Raw genomic sequence first — 18,968 nt, 5'->3', positions numbered from 1 at the left:
TTTGGGTTGTCATAACAAAATACTACAGATGTGGTAGCTTAAACAATAGAACTGTATTTCTCACAGACCTGGAGGCTGAAAGTCCAAGATCACATTCGTGGTTGATTCAGTTCCTGGTAAGGGTTCTTTCTCCCTGGTGGCCCAGTCGGTAAAGAATCCACCTGCAATGCAGGAGACCACTTGAAAGAAGGAAATGGCAACCCCATTCCAGTATTTTTGCCTGGGAAATCCCAGGGACAGAGGAGCCTGGCAGGCTGCAGTACATGGAATCCCAAAGAGTTAGACAGGCCTTAGCAATTAAACCGCCACCACCAAGCAGTCTCTGCCTGGCTTGCATTCAGCAGCCTTCTCTTTGTGTCTTCCATGGCAGAGAGAGAGAAGTCTTATGTGTCTTCCTTTTCTTAAAAGAGCAACACTGGCTTCCCAGGTGGCGCTAGGGATAAGGAACCCACCTACCAATGCAGGAGACGCAAGAGATAGTAGGTTTGAGCCCTGGGTTGGGAAGATCCCCTGGAGAAGGGAATGGCACCTCACTCCAGTATTCTTACCTGGAAAATCCCATGGCCAGAGGAACCTGGTCAGCTACAGTCCATGGGGCCGCAAAGACTTTAAAGACTTTAGCTCTCTCTTGGATCAAGGCCCCATCCATACAACCTTATTTAACCTTACTTATTCTAAATGCAGTCACATCGGAGGCTAGAGCTTCAACTTATGCATTTGGGAGAGACACGATTCAGTCCACAGCAAGAGCTATACAAATGTAGATTTTCTTTTAACCCCACAGGGCCAATTCAGAAATAGTCACAGTTCACACAGCATTCTAATTTTTAGCTATGGCAAAATCATATTCTTTCAAGTTTCCTTCCTGAGGAAAAAGAAACTTAAGAGTAGTTAGTTAAGGTTGATGAGAATCACGATTTATAGAGGGCAAACTGTTCTGAGTTTGGACAGGCAGACTTAAATGGGGAGTGTTACCGAACAGTTATATAACTGAGACATTTCTTTGGGTTGTGCCTGAATGTCCTGAATTGTCCCTGCAATTCTCAGTGTGTTTACGCGTCACTAACTTCCCTCTTTGCCTGTGGATGTTATCATTGTATGATGTGTCCAAGCAAAGGAAGATATTTGGGTCAACAATATTAGATGCTTCAGATTCTCTTAATCTATTTGCGAAGAATTTTTAATCTATGAATCAGGAGTCTGGAACCTTGGCTCCTGAGTCCTGCGAACCTTCTACATTTTGATGAGTTTGTTTTTGTGGAGGATGCTGACTTCATACACAAACTCGCTTGCCCCAAGACCTACGACAATGGCACTGGACTTGAGGAGAAATGAGTTTGAAAATGAGCTTTTAAAGTTTGGGTGTGTTGAGAAAACAAATACTATATAACAATTCATATATATGGAATCTAGAAAAATGACACTGATAAACCTATTTGCAGGGCAGGAATAGAGACACAGAGAGTACAGACGTGTGGACACAGCAGGGGGTAAGAGTGGGATGACCCAAAAGAGTGGCATTGAGGCATACACATTACCTTATGTAAACTGGACAGCCAGTGGGGAATTGCTGCAAAACACAAGGAGCTCAATGTGGTACTCTGTGACAATCTAGATAGGGGAGACAGGCTGGGGGTGGGTGGGAGGAGTTTCAAGAGGGAGGGGACCAATATATACTTATGACTGATTGATGTTGCTGTGTGGCAGAAACCGAACAGCATTGTAAAGCAACTATCTTCCTATTAATTTTTTTTTTTGAAGTTTGGATATTTCATTTCATTTTGGGATACACAGCTCTATGGGGAAGTGGTTTTGATGATAAAACGTATGTTGAATGAACAGGTCTTTCAGCCAAGTTCCTACACTGAAATCATATTTTTTGGTTTGTGGTCTAGATCCCTCCTGAAACCAGAATCATCAGTATGTAACAGCTGCCTATGTGTATGGATGTGTGTGTATACACACAGGTGTGTATGTGCTCTTTGCACATATTTGGATGCACATGTATGCATATATGCATGTATGGGGCTTCCCTGGTGGCTCAGAGGGTAAAGAATCCTCCTGTCAGTGCAGGAGATGTGGGTTCGATCCCTGGGTCAGGAAGATCCCCTGGAGAAGGAAATGACTCCCCCCTCCACCATTCTTGCTTGGAAAATTCCATGGACAGAGGAGCCTGGCAGGCTACAGTCCAAGGGGTCTCAAAGAGTCGAACACGACTGTACCACTGAGCATGCATGAAAGTGTATATTTATACATACGTGTATGAGCGTTTATTTTTCCACTGGTAGTGTGATCTAATGTCTCCAATTCCCATGACCTATTGAAAATGACAGTTGGCTTTTGTCCCATGAAGGAACGAATTGGTTCCTCCAGGTGCAAGCACCAGCTTCTTAATGTCAAACCCTGGGTGCTCCAGCAACCTGATTCAGCAAAATGAACTCTGAATTGGTCTGTCGCAGTGAGAGATGGTTACAAACCAGAACGGCTTGCTGGCGTATAATAAAGATGGAAAGTGGCCTTTGAGAGGATGGCCCTTCATTCTCTTTGACCATATCTTCATCACCTTTGATCATATTTCCTCTTGTGACTGACAGGTGTCAGCTGTCAGGCAGCCAAATTTATCTGAAAAATGTGTCTGAGCATAGGATGAATTCAAGTCTATGGCTCAATATGTTTTAGACAGAAGTTCAGATGCTCAAGGATAAAACTTATTTTCCCCTGTTTTTGCTGTCTCCCTCTCACAAAGGTGCAAGGAAGGCTCCCAAACATTCCCCACCCACAATACTGTCATACTGGTGCATGTTCGTGAAACTGCTTAACCAGAGCTTTGATTCCGGTCTACACTTTTCTGTGTTCCTTCGAGTTGAATCATTCCTGGGTTAACAAACAATAATGACTTAGAGGCATTTAGAACCAGGACTTCATTTGCCTCATGTAACTACTTGGCTGTTTTTTGGCTCTAAATTGCACCTGACTCTTTGCCACTGCAAAGACTGCAGCATACCACCCTCCTCCGTCCTCAACTATCTCCCAGAGTTTGCTCAAATTCCATCAAGTCGATGATGCTCCCTAAACATCTCATCCTCCGCCACCCCCTTCTCCTCCTGCCTTCAATCTTTCCCAGCATCAATCTTTTCCGATGAGTCAGCTCTTCACATCCGGTGGCCAAAGTACTGCAGCTTCAACGTCCACATCAGTTCTTCCAATGAATATTCAGGGTTGATTTCCCTTAGGACTGACTGGTTTAATCTCAAGTATCAATTCTTCGGTGTTCAGCCTTCTTTGCGGTCCACAGCTATAACTCTCACAGCCAGATGTGACTACTGGAAAAAACATAGCTTTGACCATATAAATACTACATGATCAAAAAAAGTGTGTGCACGCGTGTGTATGTGTATGTAAGATTATTAAGGAAACATGAGAAGTTTGATCTACATGAACAAGGCAGCACTTTTTCATGATGCCTTGATGTTTTCTTTTTATTTTAAAATGTGCCGTATAAGGCAGAGAACTGTTTAAATTCATATTCCATGAAATCTGTGAGTTTAGCTACTGCTTCTTGTTTAATGTAATGTCTTTAGGACATGAACCCATTATGATAATGATCTGATTGGTAAAGAGAGTTCATTAGATAGCTTTCTCCAAAGATATAGCTGCCAGAGAGGCGTAGCGATTAGATGTAGAAAGGCTCTTTTTTTAAAAAAAAAAAAGCTTCCTGTTTTGCCATTTTATCCACAGTAAAAAAAATCTATTCTTCCATGCTCAATAAACTCCCAAGAGAGTTTTGAGTTCAGATAATAGATTTATTTATATGCACAATATTTGCTGAAAACTTATCATGAACAGGTCTCCTAACCTAATTTTTGATGCATGCATGTTGTTTCCATGAATGACAATGTGCATGCACTGGGGACAAAACACGTCAGGTTTTTATTTTGGAAGGAAGGTCAGTGGTTCCTACGTATTTACAAGAAAGCATATCCGATATGTCTTTGGCTGGAATTTTTAGTAACATATTTAGGAAGCTAGAAGGTCTTTTTTTTTCTGACACATGGCTAATACTACAGTTATGAAAATAAACCATAATAACCACGTAGTTACAGAAGCCAAAGCAAAGCAACCAACAAAGCTGCTGCTTCTCTGGGGCAATTATCCTACCAGAACTGACAGAGGATTAAGCCAGCTTGGAATCCAGCTAAATCCCCTTGTTAAGAGATACACCAATGGCAAAGAGGTAGCCTCTGTGGATCCATGAGCCGGTCTATCTGGGCAGTCACTCAGAGGAGGGACAGACAAGTTTTAGACATTTAGGGAGCAAACAGAAGTCATATTGTCAAATTAGCATTTGTGCAGTGCTCTGTAATTTGTGGCAGGAACATCTTTCAATGGAAAGCACAATACTGAGTACTTTGCTTTAAAAATATCAAGCACAGAAAAAAAAGATCGAGAGAGCACAATCAAGCTACTTGAATAATCTATTCTTACGAACACTATAAAAGCTACCAAGTTCATTTAATTATTACTCAGTGTGTACGTATTCCTTTTCTGATTTAGGGCATATATCTGACTATTTCCAGCTCCTCTTTGACCTCATAAACTGGAAATGCCCACTAAAAGGTAACAATACTTCAACCGAATGTGATCAAGTGTCAATTATGGTTGCCACACATGAAGGTATCCTTTGTGCTTTTAAACTACGGCAATGTATGCTGAAGGGGTCTTTTGCAAAATATTTTTGAACGTGTGACCTAGAAAACTTATGAAAAGTAAGGGATTGGAGGAATGCTTCAAACAGATACGGTTGCTGGTGGGCAGGTAAAGAGTTCAGACTTTGAAACTAGAATTTGATCACTAAATCTTCAGCAAATGGTAACAGAGGGTTCAAGTATAGCAAAGGGTGTCTATGAATCATTTCGTTAAACAAATATTTATTTAGTACTGACTATGGGCCATACATATGGGTCATATCTATGACCAACCTAGATAGTATATTAAAAAGCAGAGACATTACTTTGCCAACCAAGGTCTGTCTAGTCAAGGCTATGGTTTTTCCAGTGGTCATGTATGGATGTGAGAGTTGGACTGTGAAGAAGGCCGATCGCCAAAGAATTGATGCTTTTGAACTGTGGTGCTGGAGAAGACTCTTGAGAGTCCCTTGTACTGCAAGGAGATCCAACCAGTCCATTCTAAAGGAGATCAATCCTGTGTGTTCATTGGAAGGACTGATGCTAAAGCATCCAATACTTTGGCCACCTCATGCGACGAGTTGACTCACTGGAAAAGACTCTGATGCTGGGAAGGATTGGGGGCGGGAGGAGAAGGGGACGACAGAGAATGAGATGGCTGGATGGCATCACCGACTCGATGGACATGAGTTTGAGTGAACTCCAGGAGTTGGTGATGGACAGGGAGACCTGGTGTGCTGTGATTCATGGGGTCGCAAAGAGTAGGACATGACTGAGCAACTGAACTGAACTGAACTGATGGGCCATACAAGAATCTTTGCCATCACAAGGCCTACATCCTTGTGGGATGTAGTAAAATTTCTATCCTAGCAAATTTTGCATCACTCTGAAAGGCATGGAAGAATTGATGCTTTTGAACTGTGGTACTGGAGAAGTCCCTTGGACAGCAAGGAAATCGAACCAGTCAACACTAAAGGAAATCAAGCCTGAATATTCATTGGAAGGACTGATACTGAAGCTGAAGCTCCAATAATTTGGCCACCTGAGGCAAAGAGCTGACTCATCGGAAAAGACTCCTGATGCTGGGAAAGATTGAAGGTGGGAGGAGAAGGGGACAGCAGAAGATGAGATGTTTGGATGGCATCACCAACTCAACGGACAAGAACCTGAGAAAATTCCGGGAAATAGTGGAGGACAGAGGAGCCTGTCGTGCTGTAGTCCATGGGGTGGCAAAGAGTCAAACACGACTTAGCAACAGAACGACAACAACAAAAAGGCATGGAGCCACTGGAGAAACTCATTCCCAGTGCTAAGTTTTAAAGAGTTAAACAAACTGGGACCGAGTTCACAATAAATGAACATGTCAAGTGACAGCAAAGGAATAAATCCCAAGTTGGCGAGCGTATTTTAGGAGAAATAAATCACAGTGACTTAGAAAGAGACAGCATGCATGCGTGCTGATGACTTTAGTCGTGTCTGAGCCTGTGACCCCATGGACTGTAGCCCTCCAAGCTCCTCTGTCCGTGGAATTTTTAAGGCAAGAATACTAGAATGGGTTGCCATGACCTCCACCAGGGATCTTCCCTACCCAGGGATTGAACCCACATCTCTTATGTCTCCTGCATTGGCAGGCGAGTTCTTTACCACTAACATACCTGGGAAGCCCCAAGAAACAGAGAGAGGGAGAGAAAAAATAGAGTTGAAATGTGTGTTTAATCAGTTTTCTTGATTTTTGTTGAGATAACTTTTGATCCGCATGCCATCTCAGTGTTTCCTGCCTGTTCTATTTTCTTCTGCTGTGTAACAAATTATTATCAACTTAGCAGCTTAAAATATCAAAAACAAATTATCTCACTATTCCTGTGTATCGGAAATGTGGCTTCATCAGGTTAAAATCGAATTATTCACAGGGGCTAGCTCTCATCTGAATTTCTCTCTTCCGGCATCCTCTTCGAAGCTCACTGCTGGTGGGCAGAATTTATCATCTGGCGGGTACAGGACTGAGGTCTCCAGTTCCTTGCTGACTATTGGCTATAGGTTGCTTTCAGCTCCTAGATGCCTCCTGCTCCCAGGCCCTTTCATATCATGGCTGTTGACATCAGATAGCCCCGTTCTTAAGGGCTCAACTGATGCGGTGAGGCTGACCCAACTGATGAACTCAAAAAAACTGATTATAAAATATCTTCACTTTTAGCATACCATCCATATAATGTAACCTAATCACAAGAGTGACAACTCATCATATTCATGGGGTCTCTGCCCACTCAAGGGAAGGGGATCACACAAGGTGTATACAGGTGGTGATTATCAGGGGGCTCTTTACAGGCCTGACTACCATATGGTTAGTCCAACGCCTGCCCTTCTATGGTTACCTCTGGGGTCATCCTACCTCTCTCCCACATACCCAGTGGCAAGAGCTTACCTACCTAGCAGAGGTGAAAGTGGTACCATTTAATGCTTAAAGTAAATGACTTTGGCATCAGTCAGACTTCATTCAGCTTGACTCCTAACACTGCCTCTTGGCCTCAGTGTCCTCCCTTATTAAGTGGGCAGACTATCATTACGAGGATAAATGAAGGATGTGCCCAAAGCACTTAGCATGGGGCCTGACGCACAGCTTCCCGTAGGGGGGAGCCAAGCCTTTTCACCTTCTCCCTTCAGTGTTCAGTGTGTCTGGAACATAGGTGGTCTTCAATAAATATTTGGTAAATGACTAAGTAATTAACTAAATAATTAACATGAGATAATACTTAGGTTCTTAAGATGCTTTATAAACACCGAAACACAATATAAAGAGTTTTGTGTGTGTGTGTTCAATCACTAAGTCATATCCAACTCTTTGTAACCCTATGAAATGTAGCCCACCAGGATCCTCTCTCTGTCCATGGGACTTTCTCAAGCAAGAATATCAGAGCAGGTTGCCATTTCCTTCTCCAGGGGTTCCTTCTCCAGGGGATATTCCCAACCCAGGGATAGAACCCACATCTCTTATGTCTCCTGCTTTAGCAGGGGGATTCTTGACCACTGTGCCACCTGGGAAGCCCAGAGTTTCATATAACTTACCAAATATCAATCATTAATTAATGAAGACAACAATCCTTCCATATAAAGTTCTAGCAAAAAGAAAAAAAAATTCTGACTTCTTTTTATCTTCTTGGTTTTAGTATATGAAGTTATGAAGCAATCCTGATTACTAACAAACTGCAGAACTCACAACAGGAAAGGAACAAAGAGGGCAGAGTAGGAGTGCTGGATTTCGTAATGAAGTCAGGGAAGATCAAGAAGATGGAAAGACTTTGGCTCTGGGCATCTCTCCTTAACTTCAGGGAAAGCGAGCTGAGAAGTGTGTGGAAGGGTAAATGGCTCAAGTTTTGGTGTGAGATCTCCCACGTTGGATATCCCTGAGGTTTCAGTAGGACCCTAAAAGAGGCTCCAAGGCAAGATATCGAAAATCAGGAAGACATTGAATGTGTGAATGAAGGAGCAGACAAAAGTTGTCTGACTTCAACAACGCTAAATGATTTGCTAAGCTGCAATTCACTGAACTGAACTGAACTGAATTCATTAAAAATTCAGTGAAGAGAGTTGCTGAAAAGTTTCTAGGTGAGCAAAGGATGACAAATGAAATGACAAGAACTACGTATCCTGTTATAAAATATCATTGCTTTGGGATTGTTTTGGTGTTACTCAAGTTCGGGTCACCTCTTACAGTGTGTGTGGGGGGTGGCGGGGGCGAGGCGATCCTCAGTAGCAGGTGATACCCCAGGACCTACTGAGTGAGTGGCCTACAGTGCAACTCACTTCTGACACTGTTTACTCAGAGGTAGCATCAGATTTCACGCTGTAAGGCCTCAGTCCCACAAGGCTTCCCCCACTTTAGATTCCGGTTACAAGTTCAGGTTATTACCTATGCTTCTGACCCACTGGCTGTAAGTCAGAGGTTATCAAAACTGCCTTCTGGGGTTCAATTAATTTGCTAACGTGGCTCACAGAACTCAGAGAAACATTTTACTCACTAGATTATTACAAAAGGATATAACTCAGGAACAGCCTGATTGAAAACTTAACTAGGGCAAGATATGGGGCAAAGTCAGGGTTTCCCTGGTGGCGCTAATGGTAAAGAAACTGCCTGCCAATTCAGGAGACATAAGAGACGTGGGTTCAACTCCTGGGTAGGGGATATCCCCTGAGGAGGGCATGGCAACCCACTCCAATATTCTTGCCTGGAGAGTCCCATGGACAGAGGAGCCTGGCAGGCTACAGCCCACGGGGTCCCAAAGACTCACACATGACTGAAGTGACTTAGCATGCATGAATGGGGCAAGGGCACAGAATTTCCCTGCCTTCTCCAAACCCACCAGTCTCCCCAAAACTCCTTGTGTTCACCAACCTGGATGGTCTCTGAAGTCTCCCCTTTGGAAAGGTTTTTATAAAGGCTTTATTACATAGGCGTGACTGATTAAGTCATTGACCACTGGCCCTCAATTTAGTCTCCAGCACCTCTCCCCTCCCAGGAGGTTGGGGAAGGGACTGAAAGTTCTAGCTTCTAATCACCTGGTGGGCTCCCAGGCAACCAGCCCCTGCAGAGATTACCCAGGTGCTCTCCCCAACCCCACCCCTTTTCATTAACATAAAAAATACACCTTTATGCTACCTGTCTCAAGGTTGAGTAAATTCCAAAACTTTTAGGAGCTCTGTGCCAAAAACTAGGGCTGGTAAAGAATCTGCCTGTGATGCGGGGGACCTGGCTTTAATCCCTGGATTAGGAGGATCCCCTGGAAAAGGGAAAGGCTACCCACTCCCATTCTGGACTAGAGAATTCCATGGACTGTATAATCCATGGGTTCACAAAGAGTTGGACATGACCGAGCGACTTTCACTCACTTGTGCCAAAGACAGGGACAGAGATCAAATGTTTATTGCTTGTTATAAATCACAGTGTCACTGTTCGTATTGTACTTATTGTTTATACTAATGAAATCCATAGCATTTTAAAAGTCACTTTTGATTTCAGCTCCTCAACCATGTATTTTTCTTCTGGTCTTAGAGACTTCAGAATTTGGAAGGACAACTGTCTTCTATGTGCGTGGCTGAGAAGTTGGTTTAAAGCATATAGGCATGTGCGTGTGTGTATAAATATACATTTATATATATAAAGTGAAAATGTTGATAACTCAGTCGTGTCTGACTCTGTGTAACCCCATAGACTGTAGCCCACCAAGCTCCTCTGTCCCTGGGATTCTCCAGGCAAAAATACTGGAATGGGTTGCCATTTCCTTCTCTAGGGGATCTTCCTGACCCAGGGATCAAACCCACATCTCCTGCATTGGTAGGCAGATTCTTTACCACTGAGTTACCAGGGAAGGCTGTATGATACTGTGTATACATGTGTCTATACACACGAAAGCTGAGTCTCTTGCTGCCCTTTACAACACCAAAACCTTAGACAGAGCGTCTGTATCACCTGGTTCTCATAGAGTGCAGCATTTATAGCACTGGCTAAGTGCGGAGCACAACATGAACACTTAACAGATACTAAAAATGTTTTTAAACTTTAAGAGAGAAGAAGTTTAAAAATCCAGTCCATGCTAAAGGGTTTAAAGTAGCATAAAAATTCAAAGGCATCGAGGTACTGTTTGGTTAATTAGAGCATCTTATAGCTGATATGGCTGACTGAGCCTTAGGTGGTGACATGGCAGCTTTCCCAGGATAACCTTGAGTGCAAAAATTCCTGAGACAGAGGGAAATTCTTGGAAATATTTCTAACTTAATTCACAATTTTGCAGTGTCTTCTAATTCTTATTATTCTTTCTGAAGAATAGAAGGTAAGAGGAGTCATCACCAGAATTTATCTGAACAACTGAGAAAATATTTCCTTAAACCATTTATAAGTGGAAAGAGATGCTTGTATTGGAAGCACAGGAAGGAAAGAGGGAGGGAAAGACAGAAAAACAAAGGAACAGAAAGGCCAGGAAAGAAGCACTGTATCAAATTAACCATAGCCCAGAGTGCCAGCTTTCTTCATCTTAGGAAGCCTGAATACATTCATGAAACCTCCAGAGATGTTTCCATAGTTAAATGGGCCACCAGAGTCAAAGAAATGTCCACAATACCCATGTCCAAAGGTCAAAATCCTTTGGTGGTGGTGGTGGTTTAGTCTCTAAGTGATGTCGACTCTTGTGAACCCATGGACTGTAGGCCACCAGACTCCTCTGTCCACAGGATTTCCCGGGCAAGAATACTGGAATGGGTTGCCACTTCCTTCTCCAGGGGATCTTCCCGACCCAGGGATCAAACCTGAGTCTCCTGAATTGCAGGCAGATTCTTTACCAACTGACGCACCAGGGAAACCCCCCAAAAAAAATCCCTTTAAGGAGATTTAAAGATATACCTTTAGGGTGGAATTCAGGGAGAAGGAAAGAGAAAGTTAGCTTATTTATACCTGCATCCCTAAGACTGTAAAAGCTCCCCTTCTTAAGAATATAATCTTTCAAGATGCAGGAAGAAGAGGAAATAGAAGAAAGAAAAAATATTAATGTCTCGGCAGCTTGATTGTGCATCTGAGAAAGATTTGACAGGAGACGCAGTGCACCACGTTAATCCATCTCATTCAAAATTCTGATGTTGTATGGAGATGACATGCTGGAAGTCACTGGGCTTAAGTGATTTCTCATCATGCTGGTTTGAACACTCTCCCTTTTTAAAGTCTTGATCTGTCTCCTGTTTGCTGAACCCTCAACAAGGAGACACTAGGAAGAGCATATCCCTTGCAGAATTTACATAAAATGCCTACACAGATACATAAGGAGGCCCTGAGTCTTTCAGTAGTGTGAGCAAAAATTCTCAGCGACTCTAGTGGGTTTGGGGTGTTCCCTGGTGGTTTGGTGGTAAAGAATCTGCTTGCCAATGCAGGAGCTACGAGAAATGTGAGTTCGATCCCTGGGTCGGGAAGATCACCTGGAGGAAGAAATAACAACCCACTCCAGTATTCTTGCCTGGGAAATCCCATGGACAGAGGAGCCTGGCAGGCTACAGTCCACGAGGTCGCAAAGAGTCGGACACAACTCAGTGACTGAGCACGCACGCACACTAGTGGGCTTGGGACCCTGTAGCAAAGACCTTGGGCCCAAAGGGACTCACAGGGAGAAGGTCTGCAGAGAAAGGAGTTGGTCTCAGCCCTACCAGAAGTGAGCCAGCCCAGAGGTGACGGAAAGAAAGAAAGGGGGCAGTATTTAACCACCTCGGTTCTAGAAAACTCAAGGCTTCTCTCCCCAGCCACACCACCATCACCACCTCTTGCTCAACATGGCACGTCAAAGGAGATGCGTAAAGGGCGGGTTGCAGGCGGTGGGGCTGAACACAAGCTGCCCTTCTCCAGGCCGCCAGGATTGCCAAAGAGCTGTCAACTCATCCACTCCGCCTTGAGGCTCCCAGTCGCCCAAAACAAAGTCAGCCGCTGATGAACCAGGGCCTTTGATCCACTATCAGCACCTTCCCCCCACCACCACCCCCTCCTTTTTCTGTCTTTCTTTAAACTTTGAAGATAATGAGTCTTAAACATTTGCAAGTAATTAGAAGGTGTGGCTGCCAAGGAAAAGTGAGTCGTTTTCTTTCAAATGGGAAGAGTGGGTGCTCGGCTCTTCACACATCTCTAATTATTTCACCTGCATTTATTTGCTCCCTGATAAACTGATCTGGCCCGGGAAGGAAGACCACACCTAGCAACTAATGAGCCCCTCCTGCAACAATAATAGCCATTATGAACCGAGAAGCCCAGTGTCATCATGAGTCAATTATTTATCATTTACTGACAACTTCATCCTTCAACTTGCTTCTCAGCTTTAATTCATTAGCTACACAGGGGAGGTGACTGCGTGTATTCTCCCCAAAAGGTGGGGGGAACGATGATTTAAGAAAATACTATCCATATATGCAGTTCCCTTCTGTTATTATACATATAAACAACTCAGAAAGCATCATCTGTCCCTACGTTCATTTTCAGTACTTATAATAAATGTGTTTGCTGTGTAATAAAAAGACACATACAACTTGAATCATGAGCAATCCCCAAGATTAAAGAATCATGGGGAAAGGGATCAGAGAGGCTAAAAGAAGGAAATACATAAACAGTTCAGTTCAGTCGCTCAGTCGTGTCCGACTCTTTGCGACTCCGTGGACTGCAGCACACCTGGCTTCCCTGTCCATCACCAACTCCCAGAGCTTGCTCAAACTCAAGTCCATCGAGTCAGTGATGCCATCCAACCATCTCATCCTCTGTTGTCCCCTTCTCCTCCTGCCCCCAATCCCTCCCAGTATCAGGGTCTTTTCCAATGAGTCAGCTCTTCACATCAGGTGGTCAAAGTATTGGAGTTTCAGCTTCAGCATCAGTCCTTTCAATGAATATTCAGGACTGATTTCCTTCAGGATGGACTGGTTGGATCTCCTTGCAGTCCAAGGGACTCTTCAAGAGTCTTCTCCAACACCACAGTTCAAAAGCATCAATTCTTCAGCACTCAGCTTTTCTTTATAGTCCAACCCTCACATCCATACATAACCACTGGAAAAACCATCACTCGGATAAACCCCCTCATCCATAAGAGTTATCCAACAGCTACCCTCAAGGAAAAATACACAAATGATGGCTTGGTTTATTCAATCATTCTCCCACTTGACTGATCCATCTCACACGATAGGGAATAACATGATGAGATGATGAAAAACAAGCAAAAGAAAAAGTTGGGCAGAGGCAGAAAAGCATCTTACCCTGTGGGATTTTCCCAAGGTCTTTGAAGTAAACTCACCTCTCCTATTTCTGTCTCAGATGCTGAAGGACATTTAAGGTTGCTTAACCCGATGTCTTCATTTGTAAGGCACAGAGGGAGGTGGTTTGCATGGCCCTGGATCACACCATCAGCTGAGGACAGATTCAGTGTCTCTTCGGGTCCCATGTCATTGTCCCAAAGATCATATTCTTGTCCTTCTACAGATGAAGCCCATGGTGCCCAGAGCTTTGGCAGGAAGGCCCAGCCTGCTGAGAGTGCTCAAAGAGCACGATCCAGGAAGCTGGGTTGCTAAATAAAGTTGCTTGGAGTCTTTTCACAGTGATTCTCCTTCTGGTTTTGTAAAAGAAAAATGTACATTTGGAGATAAGTCATCCAAGTGCATGCTAAGTCGTTCAGTTGTGTCCAGCTCTTTGTGACCCCATGGACTGTGTGCATGCTAAGTCGTTCAGTTGTGTCCAGCTCTTTGTGACCCCATGGACAGTAGCCCTCCAGGATCCTCTGTCCATGGGATTCTCCAGGTAAGAATACTGGAGTGTTTTGCCATTTCCTCCTCCAGGGAATGTTCCCAACCCAGGGATCAAACCTGTGTCTTCTGCATCTCCTGCATTGATTGGGAGGCAGAGTCTTTACCACTGAGTCACCTGGGAAACAATTCATCAAAGTGGCTGAGTGCACTTCTTCCTTTCCAATATGTGACCATCTGGTGACTCACTTATCCTTGGAAATTTTTTCTTCTGTCTTTTAAATGCCTCACCATTGTCCTTACCATGTCAAAGTGTGTGTGAGAGCACCCTACACAGGTATGTACATGCATAAATTTTTTTCCCCTATTTAAACTCTCCAATTCCGGTGGGCACATGAAAAGACAAACAACACGTCTTAATTTTGTTTTGTTTTGTTTTACATTATCCAGCTATGTAAAAGGGGCTTTCCTTAATAAGCTGCTGCTATAACTTCTCAATTTTTCCCCTGAATGCAGTTCCCAAAGACACAATATGGCCACATAATAATTTTGAGAAGAGAGTCTGTTTCACCTTTTTTGTCAGAATTTAAAGTAGACAGGGGAAGAACCAAGGTGTCCTTAGGTCATCAAACACAGAGGTACCCACACACACTATTGTGAAGGGACTATATTGTTTGGTTTCTTCATTTCCACCTCATGACTTGTTAGTATCTTTTTGCCTTAGAAACAAGGGCGCGTGAGGCATATAAGCATTTGATCAACCTCTTAGAATTGAAGGAAAAGTCAAAAAACTTTGAAAGCAAATAAGCCTTCAGAGTAATAAATGCAATTAGATTAAAATCACATGCTTCTTTGATGTCAGTCACTGTTTTAAAACTTTTGATGTGCATTAACTCATTTGATCCTCATGACAGCCCTACCAGACAGATGCTCCTGCTCAGTCGCTCAGTCATGTCAGACTCTTTGAGACCCCCATGGACTGTAGCACACCAGGCTCCTCCGTCCATGCAATTTCTCAGGCAAGAAAACTGGAGCAGGTTGCCATTTCCTTCTCCAGGGGATCTTCCCAACCCAGGCATCAAACCTGAGACTCCTGCATTGGCAGGCAGATTCTTTACCACTGCACCACCTACGACGCCCACACCAGATGGGTACTATTATTATATTCACATGTCAGATAAGGAAACTGAGGCACTGAGAGGTTAGACCACAAGGTTACACAACTGGTCGGCACGAGACCTGGCACTTGAGCCTGCCCCTCACCCCATTCCACACTGGCTCCTTGTTCCAAGGCTGGCTTGGCTCAAGACTCCAGGAAACATCAAAGTTGACATCCTAAAAATAGAAAGTTTCCGAAAGCCTCAGGGGCCTCTTCTTTTGAACTCTCTTCCCTGCTCACACCCTGATCTAAATTAGGTTTGAGAAATCCACGTAAGGTCAGGATGCCTACAGGGGTAGAGTTCTTGCAGGAAGAAATCTAAGTGAAAAGGCCTATGGCTATGGCTGATCCTCAAATCAGCGTGTTCTGAACTGGAGCAGAAATTTTTCTTCCAAGGAGGTTGCTTCTCTCCCTCTCAGCTCTCAAGCCCATTGGCCCAAGAATTCCCTCGTCTGTTTTGAGGATGGGATGAGTTTTCATCAACTTTCGGGGAGTGACTCTGGATAAGGAAAGCAGTTGATCCAGAGATAGAGCCAGCCAGGACTACTGACTTCAGTTCAACTCAACACAACCCTGCCAGGTGAAGGAACAGACGCATAAATAACTCAGAACAAGACAGGCCATGATAAGTGTGGTAACCGAGCTGCAAGGTGCCGACCAACTCAGAGAGACAGCTCACGAAGAAAGCAGGGCCCCTCCTTCCGTCTCGCCCACTCCACTCCTGGAACAGAGGTGTTTCACACAGGCACACAATGGAGTTAGGTAACGTCAGAAAGGAAGAGCGGCTCCTAATAAGGAGAGGTCTGATGGAGTGAGCCAACAATGTGCTTTCTTGGGTGGGGAGGAGATGAAACACGCAACAGTGAAAATACTCAGTTCATCAGAAGGGAGCGTGTGTATTTCAAGCTCTTTCTGCTTCCAGGTAGTCTTAATTTAAAAACATGGGTTACACAACATGAGAAATTAACCACACTTCAATTTTTTTAATGCATAAAATTCTTTTTAAATAAATGAATTTTTTTTAAAAGAAAAAGCAAACTGAAAAGTGGGTTAGAAAGCCACATACACCTGTTTTGAAGTTTCCCAATTCATTTTTCAAAGAAGTTTATCAAGTCCTATGCCAGTCTCTGTTCATTTAGGAAAGGAATATACTCACCAAACTAATAGGACGAAAATAAGAGAGAGAGCAAATGTCCTTTTTTTCAAATGTACCTTTTAAGGAATAGTTAGACTAGAAAGAATTTCCTTATTAACGTATTTGAAGCACTTTAATAAATACACTCATAAAGAACAGAGCTACTGCAAAATAAAAACTAACCAGCATAGTAATATACCTTTGTATCTCTTGAAGAATTGATGGATTTTTAAGATTTTCAAAAAAGAAACCACAATTCAAATTTTAAAACTTAAAGAGCTTAAAGTCTCTCTTTATTTCCAACCTCTAAACATGAAATTCATGGATTAGATGTCACATCTAGAGTTGAATGCAGATAAAAAACAGTAGGTTGAATTTTTACATACATATTTAAATATTTCATTTGATTTCATTTGATGAGCTATTTTAGCTTTTATTCCATACCTGTGGATTCTGACGGTTTCTGCAATCTGTATCTAAGAATGCAGTGGGTATGCTGTGATAATTTTCAGAAGATTTTTTAGCCCTTATGTAACACTTGTTTCCATTTGATTCTGACAGCACCGGGAGGCATTTTCCAGCTTGACTCTGAGAGAGTTTGTTCAATCTGATAAGGAGGATCTTATCTTTTTTTCTGCCTTTTTCTCAACTAAAGATCTTTGGCCCACCAGAAAGAAACTGAATTGAAAAATGCAAATTTTTGCACCCAGCTCAATGAAGCTGGGATGAATTGATATTCAGATTTGGTTACAAGTGATGTATAGTTTAGGCCATTAAGGCAATGGACACTTTATTGTATTAAAAAAAAAGAATTAATCCTTAATACAATTCTGCCTTGAATTAGCATACATACATGTGTGTATATGTCGTATACATGTAAATGTAAACCTGATAGAGATAAGTAGTAAATCCTGTTAACTTTGTTTTTGATGTTCGGTCACTTAGTCGTGTCTGACTCGTGCCACCCCAGGGACTGCAGCGCGCCAGCCTTCCCTGTCCTTCACTGTCTCCTAAAATATGTTCAAACTCCCGTCCATTGAATCAGTGATGCTACCTCACCATCTCATCCCCTGCCGCCCCCTTCTCCTCCTGCCCTTAGTCTTTCCCAGCAGCAGGGTCTTTTCCAATGAGTCCGCTCTTTGAGGTACACATCAATAATAGATATCCATTTTTCAAACAAATGTTTCTCTTTTCCACCCCACCAACCGAGTGGTCCTGTATTTATCCATGGCAGCCCCATCCAAGAAGCAGTGTTAACATGGAAATCGGCAAGCAACCCCTGTGTCCAGTCTCAGCTCCCATCCCTAAGTCCCCCTGTTGGAGTTAAGATGTTCACGGGGACTTCACTGGCGGTCCAGGAGGGACTTGGCCTTCCAGTGCAGGGGGTGCGAGGTTCAGTCCCTAGGCGGGGAGCTAACATTTCACAGGCCTCTAAATCAAAAACCCAGAATATAAACAGCAGAAGCGATATTGTAGCGAATTCAATAAAGACTTTAAAAATGGTCCACATCACACACTCAAAAAAAAATCTGAAAAAAATAAAAAGATGCTGACTAACTTGGAGACAAGCAAATAGAGACTGGATGGACAATTCCTTCAGCATGGAAAAGTGTAAGCTGACTTTGTGTCCAGTCATATATGGACAGGAAGGTAGGAAGAGAAAGGGCTTTGCAAGTAGGAAATAGTATAAACAGTTCCCTGTATTCTGACTGTTTATCTGTTTGTTGTCACAGAAACAATAATTATTTACTGTGCAAGCTCTACTCCTACAAGATGAGTTAATGGTGACTAAACCCACTATCACCTACTTTCAGAAAGGTCAAAAGAGAGAACAGCAACCTTTAAGGCTCCTTCCAGTTTTACCCCCATAGTTACTGAGTTCATAAAGAGAAATCACTGCTCCACTGATGAGCATTACAGCCCCCTCTATAAAAAAATGCTATGTTTCCCTTCAAATCACTAAGAGAAACTACTGCATTACAAGAAGTGCTTCCCAGGTGGTGCAATAGGTAAAGAATCCACCTATCAATGCAGGAGACACTAGAGAGGTTTGATCCCTGGGTCTGCAAGATCCCCTGGAGTAGGAAATAGCAACCCACTCCAGTATTCTTGCTTGAAAAATTTCACGGACCGAGGAGCCTGGCAGGCTACAGTCCCTGGAGTCACAAAGAATCGGACACGACTGAGCACACACACACTGCGTTGTAAGAGCTGCAAAATGTTCAGCACTAACCAGTAGTGTCGCTGGACTCTGTCATGCCAAGGTATTTGTCCTGAAGTCAAACACTTGGGCACTTTCTGGTAATGGGTATCCTCAGGCGAAATCCTGGAACCCCATATTTTCTACCTCTCAACGACACGGCGTTTCTTTTTGTTTGAAGTTCATAAAACGGCCTTCAGGATCTCAACAAAACCCCAAAGATTTTTCTACCCTTGAACACTGTGCTTTATTGAAAAGAAGCCCAGGAAACGAATCTGTAGCCCAGCTCCCTTGTACTAGTTAGAACTCATGTCCCTCCTACAGTCTTCCTGGCAGCGTCCGCCTCTCCACGTGTCTTACTCCCCTGGCAGAACTGTTAAGAGGTTTGTTTAGAGGATGAAGTTCTGCAACTCACTCCATCTAATCCTGCCAGATAATGGGAAGAGAACCTAGAATGTTGTACACTATGCAATATGGCTCAGACCACTTTCCAGACACTTTATATGTTGGTTCCTCTCGTCAAGGTCTAAAAGCAACTATTCT

This window comes from Moschus berezovskii, chromosome 23, assembly GCF_049115385.1.
Source record: "Moschus berezovskii isolate FMDL1 chromosome 23, NW_MosBer_1.0, whole genome shotgun sequence".
NCBI lineage: Eukaryota > Metazoa > Chordata > Mammalia > Artiodactyla > Moschidae > Moschus > Moschus berezovskii.
Note: the sequence above shows the minus strand (reverse complement) of the source record.